The sequence below is a fragment of the Centruroides vittatus genome, unplaced genomic scaffold, assembly GCF_030686945.1.
Source record: "Centruroides vittatus isolate TY-2023 unplaced genomic scaffold, ASM3068694v2 contig_16, whole genome shotgun sequence".
Taxonomy (NCBI): Eukaryota; Metazoa; Arthropoda; class Arachnida; order Scorpiones; family Buthidae; genus Centruroides; species Centruroides vittatus.
The window spans coordinates 23379-29378 of record NW_027120979.1 but is presented as its reverse complement, the minus strand read 5'-3'; positions in this window follow the sequence as shown (position 1 = coordinate 29378).

Sequence of the window (6000 nt, the reverse complement as noted above, 5' to 3'; positions counted from 1 at the left end):
AACCTACTTTTACTTTTCTTTTGTAATTTACATAAGTGAAATCCATTCTTTTTTCAGTTTTAAAGATCATCATAAAATCGAAAATTTTATTCATCTTTATAAGAGATGATCATCACAAACACGAGAATATTAGATATATTGCACACATATTGTTAAAATTATACAAAACAGAGGGAAAGGGTATGACGTTTGGTCAAAATATGACCCTTCAAGATTTTGGTCAATGTTACCTTAAATAGCCAAGATGGCAGACCTTACGGTAATCTCGATCCAGGTTACTTAGTGACGTCGGTAATGGAGGGAGCTGCGAATTATCGCGATGTGTTATACAGATTAATACTAAGAAAGCATTTCGTGTAGAGTTATCGGCGGAAAGTAGTAACAGTTGTAATAAGGGTTGATTTGATTGTGTTTTTTTTGACGTTAGACATAATTTTTTTTCAGTTTAATATTAATAGATTAATTATGAGTGCTGACGATATTTATTCCCAAGAATTTTGGGCAGCGTGCACCACCCATAATTTCTATCAAGTGCTCGAATCAAAATTTTCCGAATTAGGTATGGACCACAGAATCGATAAAGGTTTTTAATTTGCGGTCGGTCTAGGATTACAGCATATTGAGGAAGTGTGTAAGATTTGTTCGAATTCGTGCAAAATATTTTATCGACATGACCGAGATTCGTGTGTTACGCGGTGCAAAAAATGTCGAAGAAATAGTTCGGCATTCGATGGAATCTTTAAAGGTAAATGTGGAAAAATATCATTGTGTAGAATGTTATCTTTCATGTGGCATTATATTGCATTGGAATGCTCTTCGACCACCTCAGGTATTGCTGTAGGTATTTCTAACAAGGTTGCTGTCGACTGGTCAACCGTATACGTTTTGTTATGCTAGTAGCTTTGCACAATATGACATCGTTTAAAATTGGAGGTCCGAAGAAAACTGTCGAAATCGACGAGAGTGTTATATGTCAGGGGTGGGCAAGCAAGAGTTCAGTCGGAGCCGAAATGTAGGTTTTGCAAAATGCATGGGAGCCGCAGTTCTGTACTGTCGTGGCGGATAGTATGGTAAGGCTGGGAAAGATAGCACATTCAGCGAGAGCCGCATTTGCCCATGCCTGTTATATGTAAACGAAAATATGAAAAAGGCCGCAAACTAAAAAGTACGAAGTGGGTTGTAGGGGAATTACGTCGAGAAGACGAGATCTGTTTTATCTGTCAAGTAAACGATCGTTTCAAAATTACGTTAAATTGGATTATATCGAAATTTGTTAATTCAGGAAGCTTGGTCTTAACTGACGAATGGAAAGGTTACAACAACATAGACGATTTAGAAGGCGTCGAAATAGAGCACAGGACAGTTAATCACTCCGAGAATTTCGTTAACCCCAGACCCCATAATAACGTAAGTAATAACATTCTTTTTTGGTTAATGCTACCTATGGTTCCATGATGGCGGCTCGTGTCTGATTCCAGCGAGGAAACAGTGGGAACGCACGTTCTAACCTAACTTAACCTATTCTAATAATTTTGTTGGTAATAATTCTGGTAATTTATTAGAACAGGTTAGGTTAGGTTAGAACGTGCGTCCCTACAGTTTCCCTTCTTCTATTAGCTAGAATTAGAGACGAGCCGCCATCTTGCAACCATAGGTAACATTAACTCCTATTTTTTAAAATTATTTTAATATATTTTTTAATATTTCGAAATAGTATTTATTTTTAAAATATTCCGAAATTCTAAAATCGGAATTTAGTATTTAATAAATCGCGGAGCATATCATATGCGTATTTGCTCCATCATAAATCGCAGTCAAGATGGTCGCCATCTTGACGTCACTAAGTAATCTGGAACGAGAATACCGGAAGGTCCGCCATCTTGGCTACCTAAGGTAGCATTAACCAAGATTTTTACATTTTTGAGCTCAGCGCGCTTTGAAAAGTCGATAAAATAAAAAGAAAGGAGGAGGTTTTTCTGTATATATGGATGTTCGTGTGATTGGGGTTGTGTGTCTACCAACTTTAAAACTACCGTGCTTTTTGTCAAAAATATCTGAAAAATTGCAAGGAAGTTTCTGTATCAGGGGACTGACGCTATTAAATTTTGGTGATTAAAGGTCGACGGGATGGAGAGAGTAAGAGAGTCGTGGGGGGTATCTCAAGTAGGGCCGGACTTAATGACGATTTTATTGTTAGCATTTACAATTTTTTTTTATAAAACTCATTTCTACAATCAAAATTATGTTTTTGTCATTTTATGATAACTAAAAATAAAACAAGGATTTTTTTATAATAAAGTATTTTAACCTATGACGCCATACACGCAGTTTTAAATGTTGCCGGGAAAGTTAATCAACTGGTTGCTGGATTATTTAAATTATTTTTACATTAGAAATTTATATATACCTTACTTAATTCAAATTAGATTAAGACAACACGAATATTTTTATAATGAACATGAATACTAGTTTTACTTTCACAATACTCGTTTCTTTCTTCTGCAGAATGGATAATATTAAAGAATTAAGGAAGAGACACATTTTGTAGTCGAAATTGGTCATTAAAATTATCCCTGAAGCCTAGGAAGCCTTGAGTAAAAGGATTTAGTTTTTATGCAAGAAATAAATCTTTTCTCTGCCATGGTTATCTTCATGCATGATCTTGGAGAATGAAGATAACCACGGCAGAAAAAAGATTTATTTCACCATCCGAAGACTCGTTCTTCCACTTTCATTAAATTAGTTTATAGAACAACGACTGTGGGATGTCTGTCATCGGCAAAGTGACAACGAAAACACAAAACAGTCATCTTCGAGTTTAAAGACGTTTAAAGAATAGCATTACACACGCTATAATTTGAACGTCTATAAATATGGATAAGGCCACTTATATTATACAGACATTCACATTGTATTTGAACCAGTATTCTACTGCTAATAAATTTCACCAGAAATAGCAAATGTATGTACTACAAAAGAAAATCATTTCAAAGTTGAATATACATTTAAATAAACAGAAAAAAATGCATTGTAGTTAGTATATGTTCAAAGCAGAATTATAATTATTTAAACAATTAAATTTGTAAATTGAATTGTCGTAATTTTATCAAATATAGAAATTTATATACAACTTCATATAGAATTTAATTCTAATAAACGCCATCCGGTAATCTAGTCATAAGACCACCGAACACTGGTAGTTAGTTAGTCGTGAGTTCAGGCACAGCCAACGGGGTAGCCTCGTGCAGTTTTCCGAATTTTCTTCACGTTAATAACACCTAAATAGGGTCAAAATTCCCATAAAAGTCTTTTTGGGATGCACCCTCCTCGGTAGATTGCTCACGTCTCGCGTTACTGGAACCAAATAAATTAAACTAATTCTAACGATTATTTGTTGTGACATCGTCATAATGCCGGACTGCAACTTTTCGTCACAGTCTTGTCAATTTTTTTAGTGGTGGTCTTGCTCCTGTGCATCATACTTTTCTATTTAGCAACAGAGTCGTGTCGGTCATCTATCTAACTTCGTTTGGGGAAAAATCTTGAATCGAAGTAACGTTAATTAAGTTAATTTGGGCCTCTTGCCTATATGCTTTTTCGACTTTCATCTATCTAAATCTTTTCTCGACGTTAAGGAAGTACAGCTAGACACACTGGCAACAATAAGGCGACAGTCGAATTACTTTGACCCCTTCCGCAAGATTCCTTCTTTCTGTCGGACCACAGCGTGATGGCATTCGAATAGGAAGATTACATATATAATACAGGTTAGTACAAAATGTTTTAAGTGGCATAAAGCATATTTTGTGCTCGTCAGTTGAATATATATCTTAAAAAGATTTAGGATATATTTTCAATTGCTGTTTACGTGTCTAGTGAAATTGTGGCATTTCGTACCGTCAGAATATCACGATAAACGTGACGTCACATTGGCAGGCTGAAATAACCAAACAGTTTATATGGTTTTCGTTTTGATGTTTGGTATATTATAGTATGATATATTGACAAGACTATGTCTTGTTTATAAAATCGTACTGCCGGCCTGTGTTACCAGCTTAGAGGTATGAAGGAGTACATGTCAGGAGTTGAAATTTGGCACAGAGTATTAGGTGCCCAAATCACGCGTGCAAAAAAAACCAGACTTGTAAGTACTCAGGGGACCGAGAACTGAAACACTAATGAAATACAAAATGGCGACACTCTCTACAAACAGGCAGTAGTGCGAGATTTGCGCATGCGTCGCTCGTTTTCAGTTGGAAGTACGAATATTGTGAAATCGAATTTAGACAAACAAACCTTTGAAAAAACCGATTTACCTGTCTCGTATTATTCCTCACATATTTTTGGTCGCCACTCGCTGACCTCGACGATTGACTGGAGATATCTCGTTTCATCATCAATGCGCGTTTCATCACTAGATGGCGAGTCGTTATAATTTTATATTAAAACTAACTGCCGAAATAGAATTACTTTTTTCTTTTTACATTTTTTAATATTTATATATATATATTGTTTGTGCAAAATGAAAAAAAATAATTGCGAACGATACAATAGCCGCCATTATTCTTTTAAAAAACGGGAAATTTTCGCATTGACAAAAATTCAACCTGGGGCGTCACTTAACGGAGAAAAATTTCAACATTCGATAGGTTAATTTTAATGAAAATGCATCGTGGAAGACCTCGTGGTGCGCAGCTGTGGCCTGCGAAGTTTCAATGACCGCGCTCAAAACCAGCGATACCAAAGATGATTCGAGAATGAGAACGAGACCCGCCGTGAGCGTCGAAGTGATTCCTCTTAGTATTGAGTCTCCGAGACATAGTCTTGTACAAAATACGGCCTTGCCGTTTTACTTGTTTACATAACTACAAAGGTTATCTCACGTAAGGGTTTATCACCTTCAGTATCAAATCCAACACATTTTGACAAAGAATTTTCAAAATGTGTTGGATTTGATACTGAAGGTGATAAACCCTTACGTAAGATAACCTTTGTAAATATAAATCAAATGCTATTATGTAATATAGCAGAAAGGTTAGAAGTAGGAAAGAATCTAATAATCTTTGCTGCTGTTATTTTTTGCTCGAGCAAAGCCAGTTCATCTGCTATTATTGAAAGTAATGAAGTAATAATTCAAACTTAAACTCTGGCCTTTACACCGAAAGTAAGACTAAAACTAAAATTAAAATCAAACCAAGTAAAATATTGTATTTTGAAAAATGTGAAAAAAGTAATAATTGCATCTCTTGATTGAGTTTGTCACATTTCAATCTGACAGTTAGAGAAGAGTCTCTATATTAAAAGCAAAATGTCTATTCTATACACGTAATGTTCGTATGTATAAAATACTGCTAAAAGCGTTAAATACACGTTAAATACTTGAAATATATAAATTTGATATTTTTTAGCTTTCAGAAACAGTGGCGCAAACTAATTCTGTTTTCTAGGTTCAGACTCATCCAAAAGTTTGCCGTCACAGAACAATTTGCTTATATGTGATGTAGAACTATTTGTACAGTAGAGTATCTTAGTTTCTTTCCTTTTGTTCAAATTTGCAATAAATTATTTCACAAAAACTAAATATTTCTTATCTACCATACTGCGTTATATCTATATGTTTCTTTTATTCCGTATTATATACCATACTTCATTTTTGATCTATAAAAATACGCGAGTAGAATATCGCTAAGCTGGTGTGAGTAACTTTAAATCTAGACTATACCTAAACTCTATACGTTTCGTTTATAGTTTACATGCTTTGAATATTGAAAAACGTGATATTTCAAAGTGAGTAAACTAAAATGTTTTATTTAAAACATTTCCTTGTGCATCTAAACGAAGCACAAATAATATAAAACCCCCAAACTCGAAATATATTAGTAAATCTCGCAGCAAAACTGAATTGCACTGTTTCAATAAACTTTCTGTATCAAAGCCGAATGATCAAAGCATTCGTGTCTTTGATCATTCGTCTTTGAATTGCTGAGAACCCTAATCACA